At 34.3% G+C, this 24,763-nt stretch overlaps 1 protein-coding gene across 8 annotated transcripts in view; it reads right to left on the reverse strand.

The window, feature by feature from the left end:
* Rapgef6 (Rap guanine nucleotide exchange factor 6) overlaps positions 1–24,763 on the reverse strand; it is a 215,994-nt gene that overhangs the window by 159,006 nt on the left and 32,225 nt on the right. For 6 of the 8 annotated variants that reach the window (XM_048783193.1, XM_048783183.1, XM_048783172.1 and 3 more), the window contains exons 2-4: positions 18,923–18,993; positions 16,897–16,953; positions 9,267–9,350 (exon numbers count right to left, since the gene is read on the reverse strand). The exons of the other annotated variants lie outside the window; for them this stretch is intronic. The gene's annotated coding sequence lies outside the window, so the exon portion shown is untranslated. The remainder of the gene's footprint in view (positions 1–9,266; positions 9,351–16,896; positions 16,954–18,922; positions 18,994–24,763) is intronic. 8 annotated transcript variants of the gene reach the window in all.

The raw sequence follows: 24,763 nt of genomic DNA on the forward strand, positions 1-24,763 counted from the left end.
AAAAAAAAAAACAAAACAACAACAACAACAAAAAAAAAATAAATAAATAAAACAAATTTTTTAAATTAAGTACTTCTAATCTCTGAAACAGTTAACAGATGAAAAACAAAATCCACAGCCAAGGAGAAAATATATGCATATCACATACTTGTTAAAGGACTTATATAGAGCATACACACAAAACTCTTTGAAACACAAAAATAGGAAATTAAACAACCCTACCCTGCTCCTTGACAAATGGCCAGAAGGTAGAGACCCTTCATAAAAGATAATACAAGAGACAAGCATATGAAGTTGTTCACCATTATGAAAATTACAACTGGATAGCTGGTAATAGTGGTGCACGCCTGTAATCCCAGAGGCTGAGATAGGAGGATTGCAAGTTCAAAGCCATCTTCAGGAACTGAGTAAGGCCCTAAGGCCTAAGCAACTTGATGAGACCTTGTCTCTAAATAAAATATAAAAACTGTGGGGGATGTGGCTCAGTGGTTAAGGGGTTTAATGATTGGTACCAAAGAAAGATTGACATTGTCTCAACTCTTGGTGATGTGATGTGTAAAAATCCCTACAATGTTGATGACAGTGTAAAACAGTACAACTTTAGAAGAGTATAATATTTTTCTTAAAGATTAAAGATGTACTTATCATAGAAAGTAGCCATTGTTAGGTATTTATTCAAATCAAATGAAAGTTATGGGCCCACACAATTACTAAAGAACAGTGAAAGTTCTTTGGATATATAATGAATTAGAGACAAAAATTTATACCAACTTTCTGTATCAGTAAAAAATAGGAAAATGCCTGCAATCCCAGTGGTTTGGGAGGCTGAGGCTCTCAACAACTTAGTGAGACCATGTCTCAAAATAAATGAAAAGGGCTGGAGACGTGACTCAGTGGTTAAGAACACCTGGGTTCAATTCCTGTTGCCAAACAACAACAAACCCCAAACCCAAACCTAAAAAAGAATCCAAATGTCCACCAGTGATTGAATGCTAAAACAAACAGTGGTACAGTCAATGTAAGAACACTTGAAATAAAAATGAGATGTCATTACACATAACACTGATAAAATGTCAAAAAAAAGATTTTACTGAATTCAAGAAACCAGATTAGAATACCATTCACAGTATATGCTTCCCTTTACATAAAATATTTTCAAGAAAGTATAAACTAATCTACATTGACCGCCTCACCCCTGCAAAAAAGGGAGGCAGGAATCAGTAATTGCCTGGGAACCAAGGGAAGAATAGTAGGGAAGGTTTACAAAGGGGCATGAGGAAACTTTTTCAAGTAATAAATTCATTATCTTTTTAATCTTGGTGGTTTCACAAGTATTTACATATACCCTAACTTATCAAACTATACACTATGAATACATGTAGTTCGGTGTATCTCAATTATACCTAAATAAATTCATTTCAAAAAGACATAAGTAAGGGGCTGGGGATGTGGCTCAAGCGGTAGCGCGCTCGCCTGGCATGCGTGCGGCCCGGGTTCGATCCTCAGCACCACATACAAACAAAGATGTTGTGCCCATCGAAAACTAAAAAATAAATATTAAAATTCTCTCTCTCTCTCTAAAAAAAGACATAAGTAAGTAAAAATACAAGCCAAATTAATGAAAGAAAATGTTTGACAAATAGCTTGTATCCTGAATGTATTATAATATTAGAGAATAAAAATAAAAGCCAAACAACGGGAGTTTAAAACAGGCTTCTACCCCAGAAATTTAACAAGATATTTCACTAAAGAAAAGAGAGAAAGCAATGGCCAATTAGCACAAGAAAAAAATATTCAAAATCATTATTAATCAGGAAAATAAAAATTAAAACCATTTCACAATGATAAGAATAGCTAAACTAAAAGATTGACACCATCATGTAGCGCTGACAATATGTAGAAATAGAATCTCCAACTCCACATTGCAGGTGGGACTCTACAATGATACAAACACTGTGGGACAGTTTGGCTCACTGTCTATTCTTCAGGGCCATTCACTTTCTCTAAAAATCATTTACTCTGTCTTTATATACAATGTCTCTATTAACCAGCAAGATATGCTGGAGTTCAGAAAGGCACACCAGAAAACATACCAATCTGTACTTAAACTGAGAGCATCTGTGTAGCAACAAAAGCAGAAAAGGGCTTTTCTCTGAAGTTTCCTCATCTACTTACAGCCAGTGTCCACCAGAAGGGGACAAAACTGTCTTCTTGTTATTTCATCAATGTAAGAGAATTAAACTTGTATTATGGAAAAAAGAGAATCAGAGTCAAATATCACAACCAGAACCTAGACCAACAATGTCCCAGGCCACTGTGTGTTCTTTGTTTTTTTTTGCGGGGAGGGGCGGGTAGGGTATCAGGGATTAAACTCAGGGGCACTTGACCACTGAGCCACATCCTCATCCCTATTTGTACTTTAGAGACAGGGTCTCACTGAGTTGCACCTCACTTTTGCTGAGGCTGGCTTTGAAATCGTGATCCCTCCTGTCTCACAGCCACCTGAACCACTGAGATTACAGGCAGGTACCACCGCTCCTGGCTCACTGTCTGTTCTTCAGGCCCATTCACTTTCTCTAAAAATCATTTACTCTGCCTTTAAAATTGCCTATAGTGGCTCACTTCCCTCTAATCTATGAAAAAGGGTATATAAGCTTCTAAATCTCATTGGGTAGTAAGTGTTCCCCATTCTGTGATGTGCGTGTGCACATAAATTTCTATGCCCTTTTTTGGTTAATTGGTCTATTGTCAATTCACATCTCATACTCAAGTACTGTACTTCGTTAGAGTTCTCTTGCTCCTGCAATACATTATAAAGCCACAATAATTACAACAATGTGGTGTTCAAGCAGGGATAGACAACACTCAATGATTATTTGTTGCATAAATAAATAAATTTTATTTAAAAATCAAATGCAACAAAGTCTTTGTTGAGCTAAAGTCAGATTTTGCTGTAATAACTAAAAAGTGAATTTAATTATAGAAAAGTACTAAATTTATTTCAAAATAAGAAATTTAAATTTCAGACACAAAGGACTGTGACTGTAGTTTAATGGTAGAAGCCTTGCCTAGGGTATGTAACAAGGTCCAGGGTTTGAACTTTAGTCAGGCCAAAAGAAAATAAAAAAATCTGACCTTGTTTCTTTGTTTATAATAAATTATAAACATGTTTTACCAGTTTAAATAAAATATAAAAATTCATTCTAAAATAAGGGAAGCATTAGAAGACAAAATCCTAAAAATTTAAAGGCCCCTCTCCTCAGCAGTTTCTGGTGGTTTCATGATTTGAGACATGACAAGATATCCCTCCTTAAGTTGTTGCAATGGAAATACCACAGTCATAAAAAAAGACAGTGTTTAGTTGTTTTCTTCGGATTGTGGAGTTAAAATATACCACATGTGAGTGTCCTACTCTTATCAATCTTCAGAGTTATGCTAAAACTGTCAGCAAGAGCCAATGTACCATCAAGCACACAATTCAGCATATCCAGTGTGACTATTATCTAGAGTGTCCATGGTAAATAAGGTCCTCTCCATTGAATCTTGCAAACAGTAATAAGAGAATGATGATGTATACCTTTAGGATTTCTGAGATATCTATGTCCTAACTATTCAACTTTTCAAGAAACAGCTTCTGGTTTGCTATTGGTCTTTGGTAGAGGCTGAATGCTTAACCACAAGATATCAGGTAACTATATAGCCTGAATTTACCATCATGAACTGAGTGCCTAGCCATAAGGGCTGGATCCAAACCAACCTACTATTGAGTAATGTAAGAGACCTAGTTCACATAGGTCCAGAGCAAGATATACATTCAGGAAGTTCAGATTTCTTCAACACCAACTCCTGTTACCTTACTTACTCCCCCACAATCCATGTTTATCACCATGTAAGTTCTTTATGATCAGCTGACTGATGAAGAAAAAAAACTAAACCTGTTTTATAGATGGGTCTGCATAACATTCTGGGACCACTCAAAATGAACATTCTCACTGAGTGTGGTGGCACATGTTTGTAATCCCAGCAGCTCGGGTGGTTGAGGCAGGAGGACTGTGAGTTCTAAGACAGCCTTAGCAAGTTGGTGAGGCCATAAGCAACTTATCAAGACCCTATCTCTAAATAAAAATATTTAAAAAGCTGGGTATGTGGCTCAGTGGTTAAGCACCTCTGAGTTCAATCTCTGGTACAACAACAAAAAAAATAATAATAATAAAGAACAAAGGACACTCTCAGGGGTGATCTCTAAAAATCATTTGGTGAAGAGCAATCCTCCCAGGGAATAGAATAGTACTTTTGGTTGTTCGTTTTGTCTAGCCTGAAAGATGAAAAATTTTCTGAGCTAAACAGATTCATGGGCAGTCAGAAATGTTCAAATGAATGGTTAGAGTCTTGGAAGAATAAGACTGATAGACTTTTTTTTTTTTTTTTTAAAGTCTGGGAAGGGAATGTGGTTGGATCTCTTTCAGAACAGGCGTACAGCTTACAAATAGTTATATCCCATGTATACTCCCAAAGGGCATTCACTATAGAGAAATTTGTTAATAAGAAGGAAAAATGGCATGCTCTACACACGTCAACTAACCTACCTATTCTCCTGGCTACTCTAGTGTTTGTTCAATAGGAATATGGACAAAGCAACCAGGGTGGCAGAAATGGAGGAGAGTCAGGAGGACTCAAATGCTAATGCTACATCTGGGTGCCTAATTTGCCAACAGACTAATAACTGAGTCTCTAACGTGGAACTATTTCTTAAGAGGACTAATTGGCCACTAGAGGCAGGTTATTTCCACTGGGCCTCTTCTATGATGGAGGAAGCAGGTATTTCTTCTCAATGGAACAAACTTATTCTGGAAATGAATTTGTCTGAAATGCTTCTGCATCATCTAAGCATGGGTTTACAAAAAACATTTAAAAAATTTTTTTTAGTTGTAGTTGGACACAATACCTTTATTTCACTTATTTATTTTTATGTGGTGCTGAGGATCGAACCTTGGGTCTCACATGTTTGAGGCAAGCACTCTACTGCTGAGCCACAACCCCAGGCCCTACAAAAAAAATTGTAACTCCTGTCTTGCTATTTGGGACAATAAAGGAACTGACTTTTCAAGCAACCATGTTTTTTGTCTTCTCCAAGAGTAAATACATAAAGGCTCATATTCAAGTCTTGGAAATAGGAGTGGCACAGAATTTTGCTTTCACTTATAACACCTTTTAAGCTCTGCTGGTTTAGAGTCTTAATGCTTCTCCCAGGAGACACAATAATGGTTCCAACGAGAGACTTCTTCCTGACCACTGAACGAAGGGCGGAAGACGTCATTCTACTAACTCAAGTGATGGATCACAATTACCAAGAGAAAACTGTGTTATGACACACTGAGGGTGGGTGGGTGCGGGTGGGCACTGTCTGGGGCCCAGAGGGAATGTTCTCTTGGGCTCCTTGTTATGTTTTAGATATGAGGAATACCCTAAAAGCTCATGTGTTAGATAATGCAAAAACACTTAGAGGTGAAATGATCAGGTCAAAACAGTCTTAATTTAATCAGTGGGGTGTGGCTGAAGGAAGTGGATCATTGGGGATGTGCCTTTGGGGTTTATATTTTGTTCATGGTGGTGGGAGCTCTCTCTCTCTCTCTGCTTTCTGATTATCATACAGTGAGCTGCTTTTCTCTACCTTGTTTTGCTTCCTTCTACCATGTTTTGCTTCATGTTGGGCACAGAACAATGGAGTTGGCCATCTATGAACTGAATAAAAATGAATATGAATATTTTGCAGATAATAAATAAATATTTTATTCTAAAATTTATACGGAGAAGAAAATACCTATTGAAAAACAAAGAGAACTAATACTACCCCATCTTTAAGACCTACTATAAAACCATGTTATGTTTTTGATATTAGGTATCCCCAAAAAGCTCAGGTGTCTGACAATACAAAAAATTTAGAGGCAAAATGATTGTTTTATGAGGGCTTTAACCTAATCAGTGCATTAATCCACTAATGTGGATTAACTGGGTGGTCACTGAGGGCAAGTAGTATGTGGCCGGAGGAGGTGGATTTTGGGGAAGTGGTGTATCTCTGGGGGCATATATTTTGTCAGTCATGAAGGGAGTCACTCATTCTGCTTCCTGGTGCCTGAGCTGCTGTATTCCCATGATCAGGTAAAGAACCTAGAGTAGCTGAGGGCAAAAATACTTAATGAGATGTGAAAGAAGGAAACCAGAGATGGTAAAATCTGACCAATAATAGATACAAGGACTACCGTAACTTTTCATATTTTCTCTTTGCTAATTGTGATATCTCTTTATTTTTATGTAACCATCTTCTTCTTTTCCCCATATTTCTTAGTTGAAAATGAACTTTAAGAAATAAAGTTATCAGAATATTCAGAGACATTATGATAGAATATATAATTTATATAGATAGCCATTTTTGTTGGGATTGTGCATTTCCTCATTTTGGGCAGAGTATAAGTACAACCTCACTTTTATGAAGGACAGCTGTACCTTTTTAGGTGGAAACACAGTTGTTTGTTGTTGAATTAAATTTGAAATGTGCTTGGAGGCATTCATATAAAAGATCAGCCCTCAAAGTAGTGAACTGTGACAGCTATTTACTTCCTCTCAACTCTACTTCATTGCCCTAGTTTGTGTTAAAGGGTGTGGATTATATGAACTTTTGTCAGGTGGATATGTTAAAGCTTGGTTAGTAGAGGGTATCAGAGGGATACTGCAGTAGGAAGGCTTTTGCTGTGCATTTAGGGATGGGAGTGCTAAGTGTTAGAGGAGAAGGTTTGTTGTGCTGGTCCCCAGCTTTGGAGCCCTTCTATATCTTGAGGCAAAAAGCTGTAGTGGTAAGGTTCTGCTTGCGTGTACTGTTCAGCAATACCCTCCTCACCAGCCTGGATGAAATTACTATGGACCAGCTCTGGCCCAAGGCAATCCAGTGAACTTCACCATCTGCTGGTTTGCAGCTAGCATATTCACCAGCCAAATCTGAATTTCAGTCACGGGAAGGGGTGCCCCTTTCAATTTATCCCTTTCTCCCTCAGCTGTGGGATATTCTCCTTTCTCGTTCTTAGTAGCTATTAGGGTTTAGATGTAAGGTGTTAGGACAGTGCATTAACCCACTTGAATGGATTAACTGGGTAATAACTGTAGGCAGGCAGGATGTGGCTAGAGGAGGTGGGTCGCTGAGGTATATATTTTGTCCCTGAAACTATAGTAACCATAAAACAACAACAACAACAAAAAAAACTATAGTAAGCTGAGCTTACTCTATTTTTGCTTACTTGTGCCATATCCTGAATTGCTTTCTTTCTCCACATCTTTTCTCCATGATATTTTGCCTTACCTTAGGTTCTGAGTAATACAGTCAACTGTCTAAAGACCGAGACCTCTGAAACCATGCACCTCAAAATTTTCCTCCTTATCAGGTCTTTTGGTCACAGTAATGAAAAAGCTGACTAAAACAGTAACTGATCTCTTCAGGTGTTAAGAATTCTTTAAATAAAACTGTTCATGTAAGTAAAATGGCTATATTTCTATAAACTAAAATATTATTACTCCTACTCTTAGTACTAGGTAGTGATCATATTTTGTGGGTACCATAATGATCACATCCCACTGACATTATGCTATAATAATATTAACAAAACCTCTAAATTATTTTATTATTATATGCCAACATGATTCTAGGTAGTTTCTCTGTATTAACTCATTAATCATAATAATCATCCTAGATATAACAAATATTTCGTACATACAAAAAAACTGACCTAGAATTGTTCTTTAATATAGAGATTAAACAAATTTGTATGTTTCTTATGAAGTTCATGATGACTATATTAATGCATACCATGACTTTGTCTTTTAAAACCTTATGCATTCCTATTCATTACTTTAAAAAGTTAAACATCACTGTCTTAATCACAAACTAATAGTAAATTATTGTAGCTGAATGATGGTACAAAGTCTTCACAAAAATTTTTCTACTATTTATAACAGCAAGAGAGAAAATATTCAAAAGAAAAAATAATATCCTAAAACATAACTGCAAGCAATATCAACCTGGCTTATTCTGTCTTAATGGCTAATTTAACACAAATCCATTAAAGGCAGTTTCATAAATATAGAGGAAAATAATAACAGCCAAAGATTTAAATAACAAAGAACTAATATATAATTTATTTGTAAAAATAGTCAACCATATATTTTATTCTACCAGTCAAAAAGCAAAGATTTTATATCAATAAAATCAGCAATATAAAGTTTCAGAACTCAAGACATGACTTTCAAAATGCATCTAAACTGACATTTTCCATACTTTGACAATTAAATTTAATAGCTATACACTAAATTCAGTTAGCTGCAATTGCAAGTCTTATTTTAAAAGCTTAAGTCTCTTTTCAATATTATGGGAAATGTCATTGAAAAAATTACATTTCTATGTCACCAAAGCATAATTTGAGGCTTAAAAATCTGAAGAACTGCTAAAAGACCAAATTCCCTAAGAATACTGTAACTGATCATCTAATTATCCTTCTCCTCTTTGATTTAATAATTATGATGAGCAATTTCTTTTAATAGGTAGGCACTGCTGTCAGAGATTTAAATAGATAAGTTCATTTATTTCTTAGCACTAGCCAATGAAATAGATGCTGTTACTGCCTCATTTTACAAATGAGCAAACTGAGGTACAGAGATTAAGCAATTTGCTCAAGAAGTGGTAGAGTATGTGGCTCTAGAGTGTAAACCCTTACAGACTTCTGTTGAGAGCTTTGAGTAGTAGAGCTTGCTAAAGCCTCATGACAATACTCATCCAGGTTCTACTATTATTATTATTATCCTTGTTTCATAGATAAGAAAACTAATATTTGTCCAGTCACATAACTATGAAGTGACAAAATTAGGATTTTAATCTAGTCTGCCTTATTCCACAAATAATTTCTTATCTACTACAATACACTGTTTCTCAATAATCAATAATGTTATAAATCCAAATGCCAAGCTAAATCAGATCAAATCCCACACAAAACTATGGGTCAAACAGGAAGTGGATACAATGTCACAGTGTAAGCTTCAAGAAGTATGAAATTTCAGTCAATTCCTATCAGATTACTTCTGATAACAAGAGACATAGATGCAAAAAAAAATGTATCATCCACTGAGAGAAAATAAACACTTTACATAAAGTAGTTTAATACAAGAGAGAAATCAACTACAATGTTAACTTTGCCTTATACACTAAGAAGTTAATGTAAACTTACCTGCAAGGAGGCAAAACCATGGAGTCTTTGACAAGTACAGATCCAGAAAGCAGGATATACCAACATCTGGCAATAGTTTCTGAGCTGTTTAAATAAACAAGTAAATAAATACACACGCTCACTTATATATGGATTCAATATGAAATACACAACATGGAATATATCCTGATAATATTGCAAAAATCATTATAAAAACTATGTAACAATACTTGGAAACATGGGAAATTTTGAGCATGGCCTAGGGTCTTGTCAAAACTGCATTTATATGGGGAAAAAAAGCAGATAATTCTTAACAGAACACTTATCTGTAGTAATAGAAAATGAAAGTGAAAACACATTTAAAACACTTTCAGAAAAATCCTCACAAATTAGCATGTTACCAAGGGGTGTGATAAAAATTATGTTTATTCATTTTTTAGTGATACTGACAATCATTACCAACATAAACTTTGTTCAAAACAATAGCGTACTATACAGTGCAAGCCATAAAAATGTTATATCCTTTATTCTCACAATTATTCCTGAGGAATTCACCACGAAGAAATTATTATTTCGGTATAATATAATTTTAAATAAATTAGTTTTTCTATTTAACTGTTTTCTAATTTTCCCATTATCTATGCAATAAAAATATACAGAACATAATCATAGCAGTAATCTAAACATCTCATACTGTTTAAATAACTAAACATCTAGTATTATGAATAGTTTTATAATCATGGTACAATTAATATGACAGCTATCATACAATCATTATAAAATAGAGATACATTAAAATAAAATTGTATATAAAGCAGCAAAGAACATATGCATATCATAAAGAAAATATGAATACATACAAAAGAAATGACAAAAAACAGCATGGAAGAATTGGGATTAAGGGTGAATTACTATTATTATTATTATTAACTTTCAGATGGAAAGACCTGCTCAAAAGTATGTGTAGCAACCAGTTCTCAAGAATGTGGGGAGGGAAGGTAAAGGAAAGAATGCTGTCCTCCAGGGGAAATTCAGCAATTGATACATTCTACTGTTTTATATTTTATTTTACATTGGAAAATATTCTCTCACAAATATATGTTACTTCCAGGAAGAAATAGGGAAGACTAAGGACATCAGATGTTGAAAATCTACATATAGAAAACAAAATAATACCTTTATAGACAAAAGCTATTCACAAGTAATTATATTTATATGTATACATGATTTAAAATTTCATATAGCTTCACAGTCTGAATGAGTTTCTATTAATCTGACTGAAATAATTCTAATTTAAAGTCAATTAAAAGCCAGGGTGGTAGCTCACACTTGTAATCCCAGTGGTTCGGAAGGCCGAGGCCCTAAGCAACTCAGTGAGACCCTTTCTCTAAACAAAATATAATAAAGAGGTGGGGATGTATCTCAGTGGTTAAGCTTCCCTGGGTGTAATTCCCAGTACCAAAATAAATAAAGCCAATTAAAGCCATATTAAAGAACTTGTGCTTTATGATATTAAATATTTTTCTAAGTCATAAAACCACAAAGCATAACTAATGCTTTATATGCAATTCAATTACGTTTACCAAATGCTCTAATTTTTCAGATTTCCCGATTTAGCACTCGCCTGACAGAAGTGAATACTAAAATGTTATGTTGGATAAATCCTAATATAATATTGGCTAAATCCCCAAACTACCTTTGTTCAAGTCATACTCATTAACCAGAAACAGTAATGAAAGCACTTAAAAGAGCATCACATACTTTAAGAAAAACATTTCTCCTTCCTGCTATCATGAATTTTTACAATAAAAGAAAACTTACAGCCACAATAATTTCTAGACAAGATCTTACCTACCCCTAAGATAAAGAAACACCAACCACTCAAAGAAAAACATTGTTAAGAAGTCTTTAACTATCACCACAAAAACCTAGGTCTCCCTTGTTATCCTTCTTCTGCAAGTATCTAACCTGCCTAATCCTAAATGGACTAGTTTCTGATTAGTCTTTCTCCCAACCTTTTCATAGTCCTAAAACTCATCCACTAAGTCTATGAAAAATATTTTTTTATTTTCAATGTGTTCTTAATATTTCCGGAGGACACTACTTCCTTTACAATCATTTAAAATTGGTGAATGTTTTCTCTTACACAGTACTCCTACCACTAGCCTAGAGATAGGACAATCTCTTCTATCTACTAATCAGTTTGAAACCATTGTTTTCCTCTCCTAACAACGCCCTGATGAATCTTAGATCATCAGATCATTCCATTCACTGTCCTTCTCTAATGCAAACTATTACGAACACCATGGTCCTCTCATTTCTTGTAGACTTTAATTCTTGACTTTTAAATACCAAATTTCACTGCATAATTGTCCCCACAGCATAACTGTTACACCCCATTTTTATTCAAAGCAAAAACCAGCTTATAGCTTTTCATCCACAATTATTCATGGTATAATTTTGTTCATCATGCCTCTTAAAACATAAATAAAGCAGCAGTGTACCCACCAGTGCCATACAGATGCGTTTTTGTCTTCTTGTGCACTGCAAGACACAAACTTAGAATTCTCAGCACAGGCCCATTGACACTAATTTTGGAAAGCCTAGCATTGCAGTACTAACGTATGAGTGGTGCTGTGGACTGCTTGTGAGGTAAGGAAAACAGTGAGGTTAGTCCATAATTTTTGGACACAGAAGACTAAATTGTCACAAAGAATGATGTGTATTGATTTGGACTATTCAATTTTAATGAATGTTCACCAAGTATTCAGTGCATTCTAATACTGCACCAAAGACAGCTTATTAATAAATGCTTTTTAATACTAGCACAATTTTTTTTTAGAAAGCTTCTTGTAAATGTTATGCACCATTTTTTTTTACCAAAAAATTTGGCATAAAAATCTGTGATGATTATGTGTTGAAATATGGTAAGCATTCTAACATTGTTTCTGTCTTTCCGAAATGACAGCCTCTGAATCACTTCATCTCTTCTTTAAAGATCTTTTCCTCTACTTTACTTCAGGCAATCACTTCCATGGCCAAACACAAGAAATCTTGCATTAGCACTAACTATAAGACTTTCATAATCAGAAGGCTCAAGCATCCCACTGGATTCCTTCTAGTTGATTATAACATTCAGACTTCCATAATCAATCTCATGTCTCTTTTCTATTCCCCCCTTTTGTACCTTTCATGTTAAGTTACTACTATCACTTCTTTGGAAAAACTCCCTTGATTCTCCCTACTTTCCTTTTATGTATTTAGTGAGCTAAATAAATCCAACTTTTTACCTACTCCACTTCTATACCACAGCAGAACATAGCTGATTAAAAATAAAAACCAAAAAACAACCATAACCACCACAGCCAGGTACACACCTATAATCCCAGCTACTGGGAAGGCTGAAACAGGAGGATACCAAGTTCAAGGTCCACATAAGCAACTCAGTGGGATACTGTCTCAAAAAAATTAAAAAGGGCTGACGATATGATATAGGTCAGTGGTAGAGTACTCCTGGGTTCAATCACCAGTACCACAAACAAAATTACAACCATCACAAATTTCAAATGGGCTCTTAAAGTTGCCTAGCAACCATAATATGTTTCTGAACACATCCATTATCCTAATCTCTTCAAATAACAATCTCTTCTTCCTTATCTCAACTCTTGATTCCTATTTCACTGAGAAAGTAGAAATTATTAGAAGAAAAGTATATATCATTTAGTATTCTCAACTGCATCAAGATGTTTGTACTCTGCATGTCAAACAAAACAAAATTCTAAATACTTCCTAAGGGGAGACAGTATTTCTGTAACTTTTCATACAATGTCTGGCATTCAATTAAAATTACCATCCTCAGCCAGGTACAGTGCTGCACGCCTGTAATCCCAGTGGCTGGGGAGGCTGAGGCACTGATCACAAGTTCAAAGAAAGCCTCAGCAAAAGCAAGGCACTAAGCAATTCAGTGAGACCCAATCTCTAAATAAAAATACAAACTAGGGCTGGGGGGTGTGGCTCAGTGGTTGAGTGCCCCTGAGTTCAATCCCTGGTATACCACTAAAATTAAAAAAATAATAATAAAAATAAAAACTACCATCCTCACTAAGAATGGGATCAAAAAATTTAGAACCAATAATAAAAAGAAGTTAGTTTATCTAATACATTCAGGAAAACAGATAAGATCGAGAACTTGACCTAAGCACTGAGATCTACAGTAACAAAAAACAAGAATTCACAAAACAGAAGTAAGTTAGTAAGAACAGAGTAACAGAGAAAAAGAACAGCAAATACAGAAAAAAGTGTAAAGAAAATAAAGGACAAAATTAAAGAAAAAGAGAAAATAAACAATAATAAAAAAATATTGGAAAGATTTTTTTCAAAATTGATAAAGCTACTAAATCAAAGAATCAAGAAGTTCTATAAACCCCAAAACAAAATAAATACAAAGAAAATCATATTTAGGAAAAATAGATACATCTAACTAAGCAAAAAGAAAAAAATTCTAGTGGTGGCACATGCCTGTAATTCTAGTGATTCAGGAGGTGAGACCACTCTCAGCAACTTAGTGAGGTCCTAACCAATTTATGCAGATCCTGTCTCAAAATAAACCATAAAAAGGAAGTCATGTACAACTAATTAAAACAAATTTTTAAAATAAAAAGGAAAAAGGGCTGGGATTGTGCCTCAGTGGTTAAGTGTCCTTGGATTCACACCCCCATACCAAAGTTTAAAAAAATAAATGAATAAATAAAATCCAGAGGTAGAAACAAAAACATGTTACCTGCAAAGGAATAATGTTACTGAGTCCTCAAATACACAGAACCCAGAACATGTCTTAAATGTATTAAAAGAAAAAAACAAAAACAAAACTGCAATGCTAGTATTCTGTCTGCAGTAAAAATATCTGTCTAAAACATTCTTGTGAAAAATTAAATGAAAGAATATACAAATAACAGACAGAAAGATAATATTTATAAAAACATGGGTTCTCTCTTGAATGATTTAGATTTAATGCTACTCAACCCCCCAGCTGTCCAAAAGGTTTTTATGTGTGTATATATGTGTGGAAATTGATGAATTGATTTTAAAATTGAAGAGCAAAATACTAATTAAGACAATCTTCAAGAATAGCATACAAAATACATGCTACCAAATATCAACATATACCACAGTAATTAATAATGGCATCAGATAGACAAATGGACCAAGATAAACAATACACACACACACACACACACACACACACACACAATCACTTAGTTTAAAACAAAGCGGATGCTATACACAGTGATGCAGACATGTAATCCCAGCTATTTGGGAGGCTAAAACAGGAGGATTCCTGTTTGGGACCAGCCTCAGCAACTTAGTAAGACACTCAAATAAATAAAAAGGGCAAAAGATGTAACTCGGTGGAAGAGAGTTCCAGGGCCCACACCAGTAAAACAAAGCAAAACAAAAAACCCACCCAACCAAGCAAAAATTCCATTAAAGTTCAACAGGGATATTTTTCAATATATGATGTTGGGTCAACTGGACATCCACAGAGATATATAATAAATTGTGACAATGATAAAATCCGAATTTTACTCAAAATTTAAATTATACATTATTGAACTTCCTACTTTCCTAAACTTTTTGGAAGAAATCAGGAGTGATAATAACTGTCATTTTTTATAATACATAAAATGTGTCAAATTATAAAAACAACATAACCTAGTACAACAAGCAATATTTTCCAAATGACTAAGACATAGTGTCATAAAATCAAACCTGGGTGAATAATTAATTAAAGTACATGACAGATCAATGATTTATAATGCAATGGAGTACCAAACATTCACTGATAAAGTCAGATTCCATACTGCAACTAACCTGTAAGAAACTTAACAAATTTTTGTATTATATCAAAGAAGAATATCCAAATTATTTGAAAATAATATGCTTATTATTAATAAGCTACTAAAATGCTTATTCTCCAACCTCTTCTGTTTCAGCTGGGATTGCATTTCTATACCACTGTGTGGAGCATCTACTTTGTTCTAAACTAAGTGACTGTATGTGTGTATGTCTTTCTAGTTTACTTTGTTTATTGGTCCATTTGTCTGTTATTGTTTTACATAACTATAAAAACTTTTTACTTGATTTAAAAAAATATATCACAGTAGATTGAAAGCAGACAACTATGAGAATCTGTCAACCACATATTAGATTTGCAAAAATGTAAATGGACTCATATCCTTAGCTATTTATATTTTTCATTTTGAGACAAGGTCTAGCTAAGTTGCTTAGGGCCTCACTAAATTGCTGAGGCTTGAACTTGCAATCCTCCTGCCTCAGCCTCTCGAATAGCTGGGATTACAACAGTGCACCGCCACACCTGACTTATTACTTTGAAATAAACATTTTTAAAATTAAGAGAAATAAATTTGGAATTTACACTCTGCACTGCCAACAAAAATAATTTCCAAAATGAACTGTAAAATTAATTTTGAGAGAAAAAACATAAAAACTTTTAAAGGAAACCTAAAGATTATCTTCACAATTTTAAGAGAAAGATTTGACTTTTTAAACAGGACATGAAAAGCACTAATCACAAAGAAACAAACTAACAAATTTAGGAATTTCTCTTCCTCAGAAGATGCCATTAAAAGAGTGAAGAAGAAAAACTGTACATGGTGGGAAGTATTTATAATAAGTATATCCAACAGAAGATTTTGATTCAGAATTAATAAAGAATATTTACATATAATAGAAACATGACAGATAACTCAAATGAAAAAAAAAATGGTCAAAAACTTCCACCAGGATCTCCTACCAGAGGCTATCCAAATATCCTATAAAAACATTAAAATCATTCATCATCATTAGTAAATAGGGAGATGTAAAATACAATCACGAGATAATGTAACAATCAATAGAATGATTAAATTAGAAATAACCAAACAAAACAAAACAAAAAAACCTGACAATTTCAAGAGCTGTCAAAGATGTGAAATAACCAAAACTTGTACTACATACAGCTAATGTCTACTGTAATTGAATCAGAAAAATGTCAGAATTTCCTAAAATTGAACATGGAAATTTCTAGGATTCTATTCCTAGGAATGTGCCTAACAAGAATAAGTACATAAGAGCATAAAAAGATGAGCAAAGTCTACAGAAACTTTACTATTCGCAACAGTAAAACATTGAAAGTTACCCCAAATATCTACTAATAGTGGCATGGATGTTATTCTCACACAAATGTACACTGCATAGCAGTGAAAAAGAACAAATGCAAAACATTAAAAACCTAGGACAGATATCTGCTAAGTAACAAAAGCCTGACCAAAAGACTACCCATAAGTTCAAAAAGAGGTAAAAGTAATCTATGGTGACTGAAGTCACACTGTGGTAACTATTCCTAAAGAAAGCTGATGAAAAGGTGGTATCTTCTATATTTTCATTAGTAACAGTAGTTACCCAGGTGTATATATTTATTAAAATTTGCTGCACTGGACATTTTGCATTCTATATATGTTATACTTCATTGTTTCTGATTATATTTCAATTTGATCTATGGCAATTATTTCAGAATCAAATGAATTTCAATGCTAAAAATCAACATTTAAACATAAAAGTCACTGATTTATAGTAATTGCGGAATACTTACCAAAAAAGAATCTGGTTGCCACTGTACTTTTCATAGCGTGCTCTTGCAGACATTAATCTAATATATTTTTAAAAAGTAAAAATTGTTTAAAATAGATTTTATTATAATAACACCAACAGAAAATAATCATATTACTAAATTTTCCCTAAACTAAGAGTTTAAAAATATATAATATAGTAATATTTTATAAGAGCAACTAGATAATATTAAATGGCATTAACCATAAAATTCTTACACACATTATAAAACCTGTCAATTCATACTGAATAAGCATTATGAAAAATTAGACCACTGTTTGGTTCACTACTATATCCTCAGTGTAAAGAACAATAATTATTAGCACAGGCAATGCACATACAAAAAAATTTGTTAAACACATTTACATTTAAAAAATACTTTTAATATTACTAACTCCTCTGTTTTTATTTGTATTCTTTCTACCTGATATACTTATTTGATATAGAGTAACACCTCAATTATGTTATATAGAAAAAAGAATAAATTAGAAATAATCTGGTCCATAATCAGAAACAGAACATCCGGAAAAGTAGTCAGATAAATAGGTCACGAAGAAAAATGTTTAACTAAAATGTTATACAAAATTACAAGAGTGTTTTACAGTTCTTTTACAGTAAAAGTTGTACAAATATAATCACAGTGATGTAAGATAAACAGGTAGATAGCCCAAACTGCAGGAAAAAATGAGGTTCAGAAAAGTTGATGCTGTCTTCTTCACAGGGATTTGTGCCAAATCAAGTGCCTTGCTCCTTTCACTTTAATACAAGATATCATGATCATCTTAAGCATTTGGTATCACAAATACTAATACAAACTCCAAAAAGAAAACAGTTTTATTTTCACTAACTAGTACATACCAAGCACTATGCTTTTCTTTAGATTCTTACTCTCATTTAATCTTCAGAACACTGTAACAAAGACACTTTTATTTATTTTTATTTTTAAAAAAATTTTTTTGAATATTTTTTAGTTGTAGTTGGACACAACATCTTCATTTATTTATGTGGTGCTGAGGATTGAACCCAGGGCCTCACAACTGCTAGGCGAGCACTCTACCACTGAGCCACAACCCCAGGCCCCGACACTTTTATTATCTCTACTTTTGAGAGACTAAACTGCAGCCTAAAAGCCTTGGTCAAGGCTCTATTGCTCAGGAAAAAATAAAAATTCCTGCTGGGCAAGGTGGCATATGCCTGTAATCCCAGAGGCTGAGGCGGGAGGATTTCGAGTTCAAAGACAACCTTAGCAAAAGTAGGGGCTAAGCAACTTAGAGACCCTGTTTCTAAAAGTATAAAAAGGGGTCCCCGCCCATGTGGCTCAGTGGTTAAGCGTTCCTGGGTCAATCCCCACTACCAAAAAAAGGGGCAAATTCTTAGGCTAGGGGTATGGTTCTAAGATGTGCGAGGCCTTGGATTCAATCTCCAACATAACTAAAAAAGGAAGAGGAGAAGGAGGGGAGGGGAAAAAAGGGGAAGGTGGAGAGTCAAGGAGAAGAGGATGGAGAGAATGGAGAAGAGGAAGGAGTAGGAGGAGAAGAAATGTAAATTTCCATGACTATCCAACAAACATCAAATGACTTGGCCCCTATAACCACCATCCAAACTCATTTTCTACAATTCTCCACCTCTCTTTTCTCTCTGTGTTCCAGCTCCAAAGCCCTCTCTCTTGGCTTAGCTTCCTTCTGTCATTCAGGTCTCTATTTAAAAAATTACTTCTTTTGAGAGGTCTTCACTGACCATCTAAATTCAAGTAGCTACTCGGTTTATTTCACACCACTGTGCTTTATTGTATTCACAGTACTTATAATTCCTGGATATTATATACAGCTTTTATAGTGTTTTCCCACAACCCCCAAATCCCACCTCACCAATACAAAAACCAAAGGAAAGTAGGGATCTAATCTATATTGTATATGTCAAGTACTTAAAACAGTATGAGAAATAGGAAAGGAGATTAAATGAATGAATAACTGCATGGCACATGCTCTTAAACACAACACCACACTTACCTAAGCTGATGCTCCCTGAGATTTGACAATATTTCCATTCCATGAAGATAAGAATAAATAGTATTTAAGTCCTGTGGAACAGAAAGGAATTTATTTTTCACATATACTATTTAAAACATAATGGCACCAAACAATTCTGATTTTAAGCACACACATATTTATCACAGAGCTGTTAACTATGGAAGAGACAGAATGGTAAAAGACCTGAATAAGAAAAAGCTCCCTCAAAAAAAAAAAAAAAAAGAGCTCCCTCTATTTGAACAGGAACAACTCCTCAACACAAACACATCAAAAGCCAAACACACATTATTTAATACAAAAATATATGAACTCATTATTTTATTTCCAAGTAAAGGTAACCTTTTCTTTTTCAGTGACAACAAACTATTTGAAAACAATTATCTCATCCTTGTTAATTTTTTTTGTTTTCTCTAGATTATATAATCTCAATATTTGCAGATTCCATATCTCTAAGCAGCCTGGCTGACAACCCCTTTTTAAGACCCACTTTATTCGTATTCCATTAAAATATGACTTTCTAAAGAATATCTCTTTCTAAAAGAGAATGAATGAATAACTGAATGGCACATGAAAGTTGTATAATCTACCACTAAATGAAATTATATTCAATGGACATTGTTCACTCTTTGAAAGAGATAGGGAATCTTTCTTTAGCCCTCACTCAGATAACCAGAAGTAAAAAACAAACAGAAGTATCCAGGACAACACAATATAACATCAACTAAGAGCAACAATACAGCAGCTCAGTGGCCAAGTGCTTGCCTAGCAAGCACCAAGCCCTGGGTTCAATCCCCAATACCAGCACAACAAAAAATAAATAAAACCCAACAAAAAGGGTCATTTGCCTTTAAAAATAAATAAATAAATAGATTAAAAAGGAAAAAAAAAAAAAACCCAACAACAAACAACATGAGACATGAGAGTAGAGACATCCCTGGAAAGGAGTATTTTACCACTGACATTATTTAAGATTACTGGTTAGTGATAATAATAATAGATTAGCTTAAATTCTGCACATAAAATGTACCTTTTTATTCCGTTATGAGAATAATGCTCTTATATAAGGACAGACCATTCCCAAACACTGCCACCCAAACTTTGATATGCAACTTGCCAATTATCAGATGACAATAAAGAAGAAAAGAAACTAAGATAAGCTTTCCAGTAGGTTATTAAGACAACTAGCAAAGACTAGTGTCACAAATAAATACACTTAAAATATGCAGGAGTTATGATCCTTATCATACCTTTTTAATATGTGTGAACCCTGCAGCAGAAAGCAAATGGATCCTAAAAAATGACTATCACAGATTTAATCAAATTCCAGCCCTAATTGCATCTGTAATCCCAGACAAAATATTGTTACTGAAGCTAGGCAATCCTCAAGTAGTACTGATTTGGTGAATGCATCCTTTTCCATTCCAATTATAATTTAAGATTAGAAAAAGTGTGTGTTTATGTGGGGCAATTCTAAATTATATTTGCTTAAAGCTATTTTAATTTGCCCACTCTGCTACACCATAGTCTGCAGATATCTACACCTCATGATCTATTACACAGATGACATCATACTGACTGGAGAGAATTAACATAATAATCCACAGGTGGTTGATACTACAGAGTACTAGGTAATACACATATGCTCCAGAAGTTGGGAGATAAACATTATGAAGATTCACAGACCTGCCACTTAAGTTTTTTAGGGGTGGTTAGGGGCACTTCTGGACATTCCCTACAAAGCAAAAGACCAACTGTTACAACTTCAGCTTTAGGTCAAGATGTAATAAGAGGAAATAAACTCAGTATCCACTTAAAACTACTAAAAGTAAACACAAATATAGGAAAAAAAACATTTTTCGATAGGGTATTAAGAACCAAAGAACAGTGGCATCTGAAAGGGAATAAACAAATGAAGTGATACAAATGATTACTCCACCTCATTACCCGGTAGTATCTTGAGTTGAGAAAAAGCTGGACCCAGGAAGTAGAAGTGACTAAAATTTGCAGAGCAGGAAGGAGATGCATAGGGAGCTACATACAAAATGTGTTCCAGAAATCTACAGAAGATTCTCTTGAGTCTTGAGTAAGTATGGATCATGGCATGCATGTGAAGAAATATTTGAAGTCAGGTTAAAAAGGAAAGTACCTAAAAGGACTGATGTAGTAGTCTTCATTGAGGACTGATTTTGTCATTGCTGAATGACATTTAGCAATGTCTGGAGACATTTCAGGTTATTGCTACTGGTGCTACTGGTGGTGGTAGAGTGCGACTGGCATCAAGTAGATAGAAACTAAAGATGTTGCTAAACACCTTATAATGCACAGAACAGAATTATCTGGGCCAAAATGTTGAGGCTAACCTCAACACCCTGGGTAAGAGGGAACAAGATCCACAATGTACACAGAAACAGGGACAGTTCATGTTCTCACCATACAAGTCTTTAAGATCTCCTAATTCACAGCACATATAATGGAGTACTTAGAAGGCTTTGGACTCAATTTGGGGGCAAAATTAATGACTTTTGCATCAGTTGATCACATATACAAAGGTATTCCTGTAAAATTATATGGCCTAGTGACATCATAGCCATCTTAATTTATGTAAGTATACTCAATGATGTATATACTCAATGATGGATAGCACCAAGTGCTATCCTGGTGCTATATAACATTATAACATAGCTCAAATATATGATCCAAGCCAAGTGCAGTGACACACGCCTGTAATCCTGGAAGCTCAGGAAGCTGAGGCAGGAGGATCACGAATTTGAAGCCACCCTCAGCAACTTAGTGAGACACTTAGCAACTCAGGACATCCTAAATAAAATACAAAAAGGACTGGGAATGTGGCCCAGTGGTTAAGCACCTCTGGGTTCAATCCCCAGTACCAGAAGGGGAAAGGAAAAAAAAAAAAAAGCTTGTTTCCAAGTTACTTAAAGGTGCCACAAACAGTTTCAAACTATTTTCAAGTTACTTAAATGAGTCCTAGAACAAACCTCAAGACTATTTATAGAAATACAAAAATACCTGGCACATATAAAATTCACAGTTTCTGGTACCCAGTCAACTATTACCAGACATGGGAAGAAAACTGAAACAAACAAATTCTGAAAAGGAAGACAAATCAAAACTGACTAAATCATCACATGCAGAATAGAATTTGTTGAAAAAGACATTTTAAAGTGTGTTATGTATATATATCCCATGTGTTCAAGATAATACAAAAGAATAATCATATAAGAATATACTTAAAAATTAACTACCAAAGATAAAAAACAATGTATGAGATAAAAAAAATACATGGGATAAGACTAACAACACAGTAGACATTAGAGAAGACTTATAAATTGAAAGACAGCAATAGAAATTAAAGAGGAAAAATTTAAAAGAGATCAAAATAAAAACCAGCTAGAGAGCACATGCCCCAGTAAGCCACTGGATAATTACAGTAATGCTATGAGAAAGGGAGAACAGAAAAAAAAAAAAAAATTGAAGAATCATGGAAAAATATTCCACATTTGATGAAAACACTTAATTCACATACCCAAGAAGCTCAACAAACCTCAATCACAAGAAATAAAATAATCCCAAAATACATTATTAGAAAATTGCTTAAAAAGAGGAATAAACAGAAATTTGTAAAAGCAGCCAGAGAAAGAAAACAAATTACAAAATGAGGAACAAGAATTAATATTATAGCAGACTTGTCAGAAAAAATGCAATCTAAAAAACACTGAAGTAACATCTTCAAAGTCCCAAACAGAGGACAGGGAAGAACACAAAACAAAAAACCTATAGACCTAAAATTCTATTTCTAGTCAAAATACCTTTCAAAAACCAAGGCAAAATATTCTTCAGATTAACAAAATCTGAACCAATTAATCACCAGCAGACCTGCTCTTTAAAAAATAAAGTTAAAAGTGTTCATGAGGTGGAAGATAACACCAGATGAAAATCTAGCGGGTCACATGTTGCTTCATTATTGGGATACAATCTAAGAAATGTATCCTTAGGTGATCTCATTGTGCAAACATCATTGAGTATACTTACATAAATTAAGATGGCTATGATGTCACTAGGCCATATAATTTTACAGGAATACCTTTGTATATGTGATCAACTGGTGCAAAAGTCTTTAATGTGGTGCTTGAACAAATTTAAAAGATAACTGATTACTTAAAGCAACAACATATTACAAGGTTTATAACATGTAGAACTGAAATGTCCCTCTAAATTCAGGCGGTAAATATGGAGGCATACTGTGTGTAAGATTCTTACACAATATATAAGTTAGTGTAAGATGCACACTATAAGCCCCATTAACAACTCCCATAATAATAGAAGAATTAATAGCTAATAAGACAACAAAGGAGATAAAAATAACAACTTAAAAGGCAAAAAAAGTAGAAAAGGGGATTCAAAGAATGACACAAATTAAAAAGAAACAGCAAGTGGTAGATTTTAAACCTAAGCATATTACATAAAATGTAAATGGTCTAAACACACAAATTAAAAGGGAGAGACTGTCAGACTGTATGAGAAAAGCAAAACACAATTACATGTAGCCTACAAGAAACCCATTTCAAATGTTAAAGATTAACTGCTATATTTTACACCTCCTCCCAGGAATAAGGAAGCACAGCGTTGGGGAGTACTTGCCTATATCATTCATGAAATCCTATATTTTAATCCCCAGTACTGAAAGGAAAAAAAAAAAACAACAACAACAACAACAAAAAGGAAGCAATGTGACTAGCAGGTACCACATTCTACACCCAGAAATACTGTTCTGGGTGCCACAGAAGACCATCAGCTTTGAGTATGGCTTCAAAAAGTAAAGTGATCTGCAGAAGGTCCAGACTATAATGCAAATAACCTTGACACTTGCATCACACAATACAGGCAGTAAGAGTGGTGGAAAAAAATCTAGCAGACACCAGGCACAAGTTTCCAAAAGTCCTCTCTCCCAGGAAAGTCACCAAGTAGATGCAATTAATTCCTCCAACATTAAAGTGTAACACCTGTGAGGTGTCTAAAAACATAAAATTAAAAAAAAACAAAAACAAAAAAACAGTGCTTCAAGTGTTTATTGGGGAAGGTCTTCCAGATTCCCAGAAGCAGGTGTTCAGCACAAATCATACTGTTTACAAAACCAGTTTAAGAACTACAAAACCAGTTTGAGAACTGAAAACCATGCTTTTTCAGTTATGAAATGGTGGGAATATTCCTGAAATCAAAATTACCAATGTTCATCAAAAACATCAATCATGGAATAGTCACTAAAAAATTACAATAACAAAAAGACTTGGCCAGGTTAACACTAGCTAGCCTTCACCATCAGATATCCCCGAACTAGCACAATGAGTACATGAATGGAGTGACCAGGCTGACACAAGACTGAGGCCATGTATGTGTTTAACAGAATGAATTCCCACTTAATCCAGGTCGATCTATCAGCAACAGAGATCAACCATTTGAGCTCCTGATATAACACTATTCTGCAAGAATAACCAGTTACTTAGGAACATGTCCCTCCCATCTCTGAAAATCATTTTGCAGGCATCTCTATTGTCTGGATTTGGGTTTGTCTTTCTTTTCTTGGAGCTTCAACCAAGTCTACAATCAGGGGCTTATGAATACCTGAGCCACAGGAATGAAATCCCATGCAGCAAAATGTCCTACCAGTAGATTCAACTCAGAGCAAAAAAGTAAAGGAGGGGTTTGAACCCAAATCCTGAAAGACACAAATCTGAATGCCAAAATCCCAATTGTTGAAATCCTCAAAGACCAAAATCCCTAAAGTCTAAAATTCCAAAAGAT

The sequence above is a fragment of the Marmota marmota genome, unplaced genomic scaffold (genome assembly GCF_001458135.2).
Source record: "Marmota marmota marmota unplaced genomic scaffold, marMar, whole genome shotgun sequence".
Lineage (NCBI taxonomy): Eukaryota > Metazoa > Chordata > Mammalia > Rodentia > Sciuridae > Marmota > Marmota marmota.